A 12939-nucleotide genomic window follows, 5' to 3' on the forward strand; every position below is an offset into this window, starting at 1 on the left:
ATGGTGCCTCTAGAAAAAATTGCATTCCAGAAGAAATTGACCAGGTAAAGCTGGGCCCTTGGAGGACACTAGCTAGAGCCACTGATGAGGGGAGGCAGAGAACTGAAAGCAAGGGCATTAAATGGAAGCCTGCACAAAGCAAGGTATATCTTGGTTGTACTCTTGGTTCAGAATGCCAGCTTCCAGGTTTTACCACCCAAGGTAGTGGTTCTCAAACTTTAATGCATGTTTGATTCCCCTGGGATGTTTTTAAAATGCACATTCTGATGTGTTGGGTTTGGAAAGGGCCCTAAGAGGTTACCTTTCTAATGGGGCCCCGGATGACGCTGACTCTGTTCGTTCGTGGATGAGCACACTAGTCTTTAGAGTGGATGTGGAGACGTTCCTTTGGAGTGAGGGAAGAAAATGCGATAACTTACACTTATAGTCCTTATCAAAAAAGTAGGAAATTAAACTTTGCTACAGTAATACACAGATTAACTCTGGCTCCTTCACTCATTCTCTCTGCTAGAGAGTTGGCATGTCTAATATCTAAGGTGTCCTGAAGGAAAGAGAGGCATTCTATCACTTGGAGGCATTGACAGTAACACCCTTTATTCTACGTCCAATTTCAATCTATAGCCATATACTGCGGTTGTATTGTTCAGTGGATATCTGGATTACATAATCTAATGTCAACTAATTTTCATAAAATGAACAAGAGGCTTCAAAGGACTCCTATGCCCAAACCACTGACTAGAAATAATATTGGGAATATAAATGCAAGTGAACAGTTCAGTGGTATTGAGAATGCTTCTGCACCCAGGGTGAGCTCTTGAGAACCATGCTGTGATGTCAAAACGATTCCAAGATCTGATCCCAAGTTGGTTAGAAATAGGTAGAAATGATGAGTAAGACTATTTGCAGTATGGATTTGCACCTAGCAATAGCAACTAATTCAACCATAAGTGTGTAGTGTTCCCTGGGATCTCAGTGAAACCATCATGATTACAAAGACTTTTAAAAACTAACTTCATAAAGCAGACCTCTACCATTTTTCAGCTAGATTTAAGACACACGGTACTCAATCTGGGACAACATTTCATTAAATCTGATGAAACTTTTTAAAAAACCAGTTTTGTGTTTTCTTACATAATAGTGGAGGCAAAAAGTCACCTGTTGGGGGATGGCTTGGTCTTTCTGGTGGAGTAAGAAAGAGCTGAAAGACCACATGAGAACAATATAGCAGCCAGCCACATCAAATACCAGTGGCTCAAGAACCCCAGTCCTGGAGTCATCTCCATTCAGTGAGAAGTTGAAAATGGTTCATGGGAGATTTTTGACAGGCCTGGAAGTGGCTTATATCACGTTTGCTCATATTCTGTTGGCCTACCTCAAAACGACGCAACTCACTTCAAGAGAGGCTGGGAAATACCATCTGCCAACATTTTCAAAAGAACTGAGTCTGAAGTCAACAACTTTATCAAGTAAGACTGGGGGCTGAGAAGAAGTGGGTAAGGGAACTATTGTATATCTTTATGGTTACACTGTGTGCATATGGATTTTTTGAAAATTATTTCAAAAAATAAGTTAAAGAAGATAATAATGATAATAATAAATGGGCATGCAGTCAGGCATTTAGAAATGGCAACCAATCTGTTCTGAGTGCATGATTTTCCTTTTTAAGGCTCTATTATTTTTTTGAGGGTATGCACATACTTAGACCTACTTGAAAGTGTAGATAAGGAAATAGGAAAATAATGCTTAAGGTCTGCTCATATTTTATTCAAAATAAATGTAAATGACTTTCTACTAGATTCCTACAAAAGTAATGACAACATTAATAGACTTTAGGATGTATTATGAAGACTAAGCATTAAAATATGTGAATCTAGATGGGTTTACTTTCTTTCAAAATTAGTCTATAAACTAGTATGTAAAATACCCATTTCTGAATGCTTAATTGATATCTAATAATATTCTCTAGAATTTAGGGAATTAATCTAATTAATTTTGCTAAGCTGACAACAAAAAGCATAGAAAACAACTCAAGAAATGCAGACCATATAACAGATGACTATTCTTATTACCTCTGGAAATAATAATTCCCAGGGAAGATAAAACGTTCATCATAGTGTTGTAAAATGAATGAAAGCTGCAATTTAAAATTCCAAATCCTGATAACATAACTGTACAAGAGGGGAAAGTGAAATTTACAAGGAACAATTAGAAAAATTATAAATACTTAGGTTTTCTAAAATTATTTTATAATGTATTTGATCGCTGAGCTATTAAGATTTTTCTCTCATAAAATTATAATAAATCCTAGGCAGTCTGAAAAATCCTATCAGCAGGAAGCATGTGTCTTTTTTTAATGCAATGTGGCTTTAAAATGAGCAATTCCCAATTATTAACCTTAAAACATCTCAGCAGACAGAAATAGAGATAAATGCTTTGTTTTTCTGGAGCTCCACACCAGGCACTTTCATCCTCTCCTCTTTCCTTCATAGGAAGCAATTAAATCTTTGCATAGAAGATTAACAAGTCTTTGGGAAAGCAAAAATCATTAGAACAAAACCTGTGGCCATTTGAAAAAAGTACAGGTTTGCCCCACTATCCAAAAGTAGAGCCTTCCCAGAAAACGTTTCATGATCTAAAATGGACTCAAGGAAGGAAGCAATTACCATTAATTTATATGGAAAAAATTTGAGCATTCTGAGACTCAAAAAATAACCTCTCTTAGGCTTTTCTGATACCTTGCGACACATCTTGCTAACGGATGCACAAAATAAATTGAGATGAAGCACAGATGCTCACAGACACAGTTCAAAGCTATGGTGGTTGGATGCTGAGTGCAGTTCCTGGGGAAGGAGTTCCGCGGTGGCCCTCTTGCTAGAAAGAGTGAATGCTGTCTGTATCAAGGCTCACTCCAATACAAATGCTGAAAGCTATTTTCACTTTTCACCTTTTTTTTGTAAAAGCAAAAATCCTCTTCAGATTTCTTTCCATTAACAAAAACACACGCATGTAGGTCTTCTATAAAAGCAAAGTGACATAAACTTTCGAAAAGCAGGGGATATTTGTATCAGGTTAGGTAATAACAGTTGAACTTTTGAGTTATTAAAGCAATAAATTTTTTAATCAATTTGGGAAGTATGATGAGTATCTGAAATCTTTACTTGGTATTAAATGATTTTTCTCTCCTAAGACAAGAATTCTCAGACTGACCTCTTCAGGTTTCTTCCAGACCTAACTCAATGATTACATTTTTCTCTCAGACTTTCTAGAGCAATGAAGTATATTTAAAAATCAGTATGGCATTTGTCTTATTTTGTATATTTATGGTAGTTAGCTGTCAAGCAAATGTAGAATACTTATAAACACACTTCGTTTGAACCTGACATGATGTCTAGAGTTGCTAGAAGGAATATTATCCCTGCTCTAATCAGAGTTCAGGTGAACATGTCATGATGTTTGGCAGGTCATAGTTGATGATCTCATGTTGGGACGATCCCATCAAGAAAAGAATGATGGAAGGTTCTGAACAGATCCAGTTTTAAAGGAAGCATATTTGAGGCTGCAAACAGGATCTGGGAAACCAAGATTGGAATTTGTTTCAGATCTTCTGGGAAACTTCTTCAGCTCAAGAGAGTGCAAGCACCATAAAAAAAATCGTTCAGTTGTCGAACAGCTGAATGCTGATGAACGTGCACCTGAAGTGCTCACACCAGCAGATTTGCTGAATCTGCTACTATCTGGGGGAGTCAGCACATGCTGTATACTTTGGACCTGCCAGAGGCCAAGGACAGGCTGCAGCCCAAATACATGAGCAGCAGAAGACACAGTTCAGAAACACAGCTGTGAGTCAGGACCAACTCAAAAATGTCCCAAAATATTTTCAAAGATGAAACCATGTATTTGGCAGCTACTTTCAACAAAAATCTTTATGATACTGCCTCTATCCTTGATTTGACCTGCTATGAGCCAAATGTCTGTGTTGCTCCAAAAGTCATATGTTGAAATCTTAACCTCCAAAAGATGGTATTAGATGGTGTGGCCTTTGGGAGATGTTCAGGTCATAAGGGTGGAGCCCTTATGAATAGGATTCATGCCCTGATTAAAAAAAGTCGCCACAGAACTTTCTAGCTCCTTCTACCATATGAGGACATGGAGAGAAGGTGCCGGCTATAAACCAGGAAGAGTCCCTTCACCAGAATGCAGCCATGCTAGCGCCTTAAGGCTTCTTAGACTTCCCAGGCTCCAGAACTGTGAGAAAGACATTTCTATTGTTTATAAGCCACCTAGTCTGTGATATTTTGTTATAGCTGCCCAAATGGACTAAGACGTGACCATTATAACTTTTATTAGATTTACTGACTCAGCCCCCCATCTCCTTCAGTCTCTTCCATGACTTCTCGTGTTTGAGTGTGAGTTCTTGCCAACACAGTCTTCCTAAAAAGATATCCTCATGTTCCACCCCCCTCACCCACCACCCACAACTTCTGTACTTCAGTGAGTTTGGCCCGTGTGGAAGATTATTTGTAAAAATGGCTGCTCCCTGAAGTCTACACCATGGGCAACGTGACTTTGCAGCTCCTTCCATTGAGAGATGGAGTCTAATTCCCTACCACTTTAACCAGGCTTTGTGATATGCACTGACCAAAATAATGTGGCAAAAACGACAGAGTGCCAGGTTCACATCTAGAGGCCTTGGCATGCTTCTGCTCTTGCTCTCTTATGTCCCTGCCCCTGCCAAATGAGAAAAAAAACACACAGTAGTCAGCTAGAGCATGAAAGACTGTGGAGACAAGCTTGGGCACTTCAGCCAAGAGCCAGCTGATAAACCAATCAGCAAGCCTAACATGTAAGTGAGTTATTCTAGACCAGCCAGTTCCCCAGCTGACCTAGTTGACTATAGTCCAACTGACAGTAAGCCCAATTAAGATACACTGAGCCAAGAACCACCCAGCCAACCTAGGAATAACAGGCAATTGCAAATGGCCTTTGTTTTAAGTTGAGAGGTGATTTGTTACAGAGCAATAACTAAGGAAAGTAGCCCCCATACAATCGATATTTATTCCTAGCTCTGTGTTTATATATTGTTCTTCATAGAATGCCTCTTTCCTCCACTCTTATCTGTTCACTTTTAAGACCCAAGTCAAGTGCTGTCTCACAAAGATTTCTTTGACTGCAAACCATATAAATCTCTTTAATCGAGTAACACATTTTTCATTTTTCTCTGTAATATTTCATGTATCCCGTATTCAATTATACAAACCCTGAGTTATATCAACCCCAAACACAGAGCTAGTTCGTTTTGGAGACTTCATAAAAATTTACTAGCTAAAAACAAGCAGACTTGCTGTTCTCCCTACCCATCCAACCCATGGCATGGTCTAGGCATCAATACCAACTGCCGCAACTGATTAACAAGTGCAAGGGTTTCCCTGCTAAAGATCTTTATCAAGAGCATTGATGGCTATATAAATATAGTTTACTTAAACCATCAATTTCCTTTAAATAGAAGAACAATATTGATATATTTTTTCTCATATATATGTGTGTATAAATATATATATATTTTATACATAAAATATATATATATATATATATATATATATATGAGAGAGAGATCTATATATCTCCTTAAGAGAATTCTGCCTTTGTAAGGGCTATCAGTTTTTGTTTCTGCTTATTAAGGATGTACTTCATATTCATTTTATTTGACACTATAGGAAATTGTGCATGACTCAGGCTACATAATTCTGAGCTTATTTCTGAGATGATTTGTCTATTATTTCAAATTGTCACAAGGTCGGTTGACTCTTTACATGCATCAGGTAAAGTAAGAAATATGTATTACATACCAATTTAAATACCATAATAAATTCCCCGATTCAGTATCATCCATGACCACCTCATGTTCTAAAATCATCTTTTTTTTCTAGAATGTATGCTACTTACGCATAACACCGCAAATGTTACGGCATTGGAGTTTTAGTGCATTAAACAGTTACAGACTATTTATCACTTTGAATTCATCCATCACCTCACTATAATTCCAACAATTATACCGAGTAATTTATTTAAAAATTAATTTTTGTTTAAGTGTAGTTTTACAGGCTTTTCCTTAGAAATCAAGAAATGAGTTTTCATTTATAAAAAAAAACTGTCTCAGCTCAAAACTCTTATGCTAAGATCAGTGTTAAATAATGATATTATTGAATATTATATATAGGCCACTCAAGAGCAAATTTAAGCCAATTTATAACTTGGCTCAGAAATAGTTATCTGTTAGAAGTGGTACTAGTTAGAAGGGATAAGAATAGCTCTTGCTTATTTAAAGGCAACCATTTACTGACTTTTGGCTGTGTATCAGGTACCTGTAAAGAACTTTAGCTTCATAATATGATTAAATCCTACTATATTCCCACAAAATGAGGATTAGTATTAGTATGAGGCATTAGTGTTTGCAAACAAAGAAATGGAGATTCTGAGAAATATCTTGCCCATAATCACATAGATAAGGAACTATGGCTCATTTTTTTCTCTTACATGCCTCCCAGATTGTTCTTGTTTTCAGAAGTCCAGCTCTATCTCTAAAGTTCCTCTTGAGATCATTCTGATGGCAAAGCTTCTTTGTTGCCTGTTTCTACGGCATATCACTTTATCTAGGCAGCTGCTGACTTCTGCACATAATCAGTGCTGGGGAGTGGGTGTGCGGCATATACGGCTTCCTTGTGTATATAATTGTAATGCTTCTGTCATGATTTAAAAGCCTGCTCAACTTACTAGTACCAAATTACTAGAAACTGGAGGATTAAATCTTTGAAAATATTTTTAAAATACTTTTAAAAGAAGATAACAAAAAGCAATTGCTTAATCCAAAGGAAGCAGTTATTAGTGATAGAATTTTAGGTAGCTGTGAGGATATATAATTGGATCAGTGGCTCTCTGTTTGGGGAGAACTTTGGAATCACCTGTAGAGTTTAAAAAAAAAAATCTTAACTCAGCAATCTCCATATTGCTTTGTGTGGTGGATACTGAGTAGCAATGTGTTTTATAAAAGCTGCAAATGTAATGATAACAGTCAACCAGTATAGAAAGCCAAGTTTGGACAAGGAAGTCACAAAATACCTACCTATATAAAAAAATGGATCTGCCCTTGGTTTTCCTCAGAGGGTGTGTCAGTCTGTGGCACTGAGTTTGCTCTTCAAATGAAACAAATTTCTCACCAACATGCCTGTAGGTATGCTTCAAGATCTTTCAAAAACGTTTTCTGTGATATTGCTGGAAGGACACATGGGGAGAAATATTTGTAACTCAGAGGTGTGAAATGCACGTTAGACAAATTTCAGAAGCCAAAATGAAAGCAATTGATAGATAGGCTATAATAGGATCAATTATTTTGGCATAGGTCAAATCACCACAAAATCCAAAGAAAACTCTCAAACTGAGAAGTTATTTGCCACCTTTTGACAGATCTGTCATTTTGTTAAAACACAGAGATCTTAAACCAGTGGAGAGGGCTGGGAGCAGCAATGCCCTAATATCAGTGAGTACACCTAGCAAGCAAATCTTGGTTTCTAAATACCATCCTCCATGAAAGGACCAAAGCTCCATTGAGAAATGGCTGAGTCCACTGCCAGAATGGCAAAGGACAAGATAAGCATGGGCCGTTGTGCCAGAAAGTAAGGAAATGCTAAAAGAATGAGGATGACACATCAAAAGGAAACAGGAAACAGGTTCAGGAGAATCCCACTGCCTAAATCTGGAACAATCTGAGTACCAAAATAAATACAATAACTTACTATAATCCATTTAATAAAATAAGAATCCATGAACCCTTACTGATACCAATTTTAAAAATGAAAGTTAAATGAGGGACAGGATATTTACATAGTCTTGAAGCATGTCCCTGCAGAATACTTATTAATTAAAATCAGAAACATGCAACTTTATAGACAAGGCAGGCAGACACCAGTTGACTCAGGTGATCAAAGTTAACATCATCAGTAAGGAGATGAATCAAACTCACATTCCATCTATTCTTTTGTGATACTTCTTCTTTTGTGATACTCCCGCCAAAGTTGCATAACATGAATCTAATCATGAGGAAACAAACTGAAGGGGACTCTATTTTTTTAAAAAAAATTATTCTGTAATCTTCATAACTGTTGAGATCCTGAAAATCAAGGAAAGTCTGAGGAACTATTCCAAACTGAAGGACCCTGAAGATACATCACCACTAAATGTAAACTTTTCTATAAAGGATATCATTGGGAAAGTTGGAAAACCCTGAATGGGGGCTGAGGACTAGATAGTAGGAAAATGTCACTTTTGATCTCCTGATTTAGGCATGTGTTGTTTTATAGGAATATACCTTTGAACTAAATATTTGGGGATTATAAAATATCAAGTCAGCAACTTACTCTCCAATGGCTCAGGAAAAAAAAAAAAAGATCTCTGCATTGTATTTGCAGTTTTTCTGTAAGTTTGAAATTGTTTCAAAAAAAATTTCAGTGCACTGGAATTTATTAGGAAAGCTCAGTGAGGTAGAGAGTTGCATTTACGTGCTTTTCCCCAAGGAAAGCAGGAAAATAACAACCCTCTAGATACTAGATATGCTAAACTACATGAGAATTTGCTAGGTAAGTATAAAAAAATCTAACCTTCTTGAGTTTCCAATCACCGGCCTTACTTTGCTTCTAACATTTAGAACTCCTGGGAGTAGAGGGAGCTCTCATAAGGAGTATGACTATTTTATTTCCTTCTCAGAATTCAGTAGAAGAAGGAAAGCCTCCTTCTGAAGGACTGAAGAGAAAGATACGCCAATAAGCAAAGCCCAAAGATTCCACAGCAACTGTCTAACAAATTTCAACACTTAACTGAAGTTTAAAAAAAATCTTTTAAGTACAGACATTTATGAAGTTTCAACAAATATTTCACATATTTTTTTCAGAAGTACACTAAGTTTTTTTTTTTTTTTTAAATGCTACTTCTTCTCAGAGATAATAAAAACATACTGTTCATTGTATCAGACCTTAAAGAGACCTCTGGAGCTCATCTAACCCAAATACCTCCTGCTGGATTACAGCCCCATCCCTTTTGTTCTGCCCTGGTGGGTAGAGAGAACAGATGGAAGTCATCCTCTGATCCTGTGAGCTCCAGGGTCGGCAGATTGAGAGCCTGACCCCCGTGCAGGGGGCAGCCATGCCGTGCCTGACTCCCTGCGGATCAACTCCAGCCCACGTGGATGTTGATATTTCGTGGTTCACAAGCTCCACGGGCAACAAGTTCTTTGGGACAGCAATGCTTACCTCCCAGCTGGTGGTGTTAATCCTCCTGAATTGTGTCGTTTGTGGACCAAGCTAAATGCAAAAGGGCGGAAACTGACTTTCATTATACTCTGAGGCTATGGAGGGGACACACAATGGTCATAGTTCAATGCTTCCCAGAGTACAATCATCCTTCAAACAGGATGGCTTCTGAAAGTCATGTTTCAGCGTCTCTTCCCAGACATCACCTACCCTGCAGAAAAAACATACATTCAATCTCGTGTTCCTCCTTCTTCACCCCATATATCTATTAACCAGCCACCAAGTTGATTGACTGAATTATCCTTTCGATTTTTGCTGTCACCTGTTAGGAGAAGAGCCCACGATGTGGAAAGCGCCACAGGAGAGGGAAGCAGAAGACAGAAATATTGCTAAAAATAAAAAAATTAGCAGAGAACTCTGTCCCTGGGAAACCTGAATTCAAATGTTTTATACCTGAAATAAACCCCAGGAAATCAATGAATCTTCATAAAGCCACAGAGCAGGAAAAGACTGTGTTGTCCTTTGTTTCAGCTGAGTCCTGTTCGCCATGGCTATTCACAGAAGTTCTTGATCTATAATCCATACTTTTCATTTACAAAAGCCTTTTTCTTTTTCCCTTAAATCCAGAGAAAGCAAATGTCTGTAGTATGACTGAGTCCCTATAATTTAAGTCCTTGCCCTCTAAGTAGATAAGGATGTATAAACTGTATTTCTGAAGCCACTTGACCTCCTTATGAGTTAAGAGCTATTATTTCCCCCATTTCTCAGATGAGAAAGGGGATTCTTAGAGAGTTGAGTCCCTTACCCAGGGCCACACAGCTTATTAGTGGCAGAGCCTGGAGTTGTGGCCAGAACTAATTCTGACTAAATTATTTTAGTAAACTCATTTTTGAAAAATAATCACATCTTTTGATGTGTACAAAAGAATGTATGCAGCACACAGTATTCTGGTAATCTACTGCAAAATAGACCACTTCAAGCCATTTGACTTAAAACAGTAATTAGTTACCATCTCACAGTTCTAAGAATTGTTTCAGTTCAGCGGGGCACATCCCACATGAGTTTCTCATGTTATTGCAGTCTGATGGGTTAGGATCATCTGTAAGCTCAACCTGTGCTGGACATGTATGATGACTTCTTCATACTTCGCTCTGGTGCCTCCACTGGGATAGCTTGTGGGACATCTCCCTGTCTCCATTCAGTCTCTCCATGTGGCTAACTTGGGTTTCTTCACAATGTAGTGGTCTTGGGGTAGTTGGACTTCCTACATGGTGGCTTGCTTCCCCGGAGTGTGTGTTCTAGAAGGCTATGAAGGCCCAAGTCTTCTTAAGACTTAAGCTTGTAAGTTGCACAGTGTCACTTCTGCTGCATCTTCTTGATTATGCCCCCAGGTTTAATTGTTGTTCTGCAGGGAGGGAACAACATGAGAGCACAAGTATTAGGAAGCATAGTGTTCTGGAGAACCATCCTTGCAGACCGGTCACCAAATATAAGTTGTAATGTATAATCAAAACAACAGCAGCTATCAACCAAAGTATACAGACTATTTTGTTTTGCTCATTTAAAAACTCTGTTTGAATAGTATCATACAGTAGGTAGTCTTCCATTACCTGCATTTTTACCCTCAAAATCATTTTTAAGATTAGCTTATTCTGTTGCAAACAGATTTGACTCACTCATTTTCATTGCTGCGGAATCTTCTATTGTGGGAAGATACCAAAACATATCCATTCTTCTGTTTGTGGATATTTGGGTCTTTTTTTTTGCAACTAGACACACCACATCTGTGAACATTCTTGTTTATCTCCTGAGGTCCATATCTTAGACTTTCTCTCAGACATATCTCCAAGAGGGGATGCTGGGTTGTGGGTCACAGAGAAAATAGACTTTTAATTGGCCTTTCTATCTCCAGGCTCCTGCCTCTCTAGTCCATTCTCTACACACTTGGTAGAGCGATCTTTCTAGAATATAACTATGGTGTTATTCACTTACCTTAAGGCCTTCAGTGGCTCCCCACTGACTATACCAGCTATTTTCAAACTTTTGGATAGATTAGAAGAAACTTAGGGGTTTGTCAAAGCCATTGGTGTCTTGGTCCTGCCACTGGAAATACTGATGCCATCACTAAGGGCAGACTTATATGTTTGAAAAAGCTTCCCAAATAATTCTGTTGCATATCAGAATTTGAGGATCACTGGATATATGATTAAGTCTCAACTCCTAAGTATAATGCAAAACCCACTCCACAATTTTGTTTTCCTCCTATACCTCCAGCTTTAACTTTTGGCCCACCTTGTCAAATACCCTGAAGCAAGCAAGGCCAAAGGCTTAAAGTTTTTGAAATGCTCCCATCGCTTCCATTTCTTATTTCCAGTTCTTTATTGTGATTTTTTTTTAACTGTCAATCTCTTTTTACTAAGGGGAAAGAACTTGGAAGTCAAGGGGCCTTTTCTATTGCCAATGTATGTCCAAACATCTTGCACAGTACCCTAGGTGCTTAAGGAATATTTATCAAATTCATTGATTTTCCCAAGGACGTAAAACAAGTTAATGGTGCATCTGGGATGAGAACCTGAATTTCTTCATTTCTAGCCCAATGATCATTCTGTACCATGTAGTGCGTCTAATGATGAAACCACATTATCATAATGTTCTTGGTACCTGGACTGAAAGGAGAAGGATGACCTTCACTCCCCATTCTTAAGAAAGGAATACACATGCATTTCTGAAGGATTATATTGAAGAGAATGTAGAAATAAATGTAAATCCTCAGACCTCAATTTCACTCCCAAGGGACTAAATTATTTTTCTCCAAAGCATAGGAAATTTTGCTTCTGTTTCCTTTGGTAAACACCTTAACTTGGATAATCTGCCATTGTTTTTAAGGTTGCCTTTGGAAAAATCATATCAACTTATGTAACCACTCATCTTGTTCCTATTTGTTATAGCCTTATTTTCCTTCACTTACCTTATACATATTTACGATATTATTTGCAGTAATTTCCATTGTTTTAATAAAAACCCAGACAGAAAATGGGGAATCTGTATAAAACTCCCCATATTTCATAAGGCATTTTTGAAAGATGTTTTTTGAAGATCCTCCATTGAGCAGAATGTGAATGGGTTGTTATTGTTGTGCTTTGATTTGGCTGCTAGCTTTAGAATTCTCTCCAAACGCTTTCTCAATCAGACTTTGCAGCTCTTCTACAATGTAGTGTTTTCATGCTTCTGAATTCCTGCTCTTTGTAGAAAAGCTGTCCTATATGCAACTTCAAAGAAAACATAACCAACAAAAAGATTTATCTGGAAAATCAATTAAGGTGATTATCGGTTAAATGAGGTTAATTCCATGTTGAAAGAAGCCAAGATATTTCCCCTTTAGTGACAGATCCTATTTTGCTGATATAAATTCTTGCCCTGACCATGAGCCACGGAAGACACTTAGAGACAAGAATAATTAATTAAAAGATACATTTCACGAAGCGGATGACACTGGCAGAGTCAGAAAATAAGCAAACTAGAAAGGTAAAGCAGAATTTACCAACTAAAGATAAAGCACCAAAAAACATTCAGCCTTTTCTAGTGCTGACGGTATTTTCTTCTGAGGCCCAAAAATGCAGAGAGCAATTCAACCCTGTAG

General features: G+C 37.8%; 1 long non-coding RNA gene across 1 annotated transcript; it reads right to left on the reverse strand.

Moving 5' to 3' along the window:
• Positions 1-4293: 4293 nt before the first annotated feature.
• On the reverse strand, positions 4294-9505 carry LOC116574275. The gene is made up of 3 exons (XR_004279186.1): positions 9300-9505; positions 7121-7269; positions 4294-4728 (listed from the first exon to the last, which is right to left on the reverse strand). It is a non-coding gene; the product is annotated as an uncharacterized LOC116574275 (long non-coding RNA).
• Positions 9506-12939: the final 3434 nt, after the last annotated feature.

The sequence above is a fragment of the Mustela erminea genome, chromosome 15 (assembly GCF_009829155.1).
Source record: "Mustela erminea isolate mMusErm1 chromosome 15, mMusErm1.Pri, whole genome shotgun sequence".
Taxonomy (NCBI): domain Eukaryota; kingdom Metazoa; phylum Chordata; class Mammalia; order Carnivora; family Mustelidae; genus Mustela; species Mustela erminea.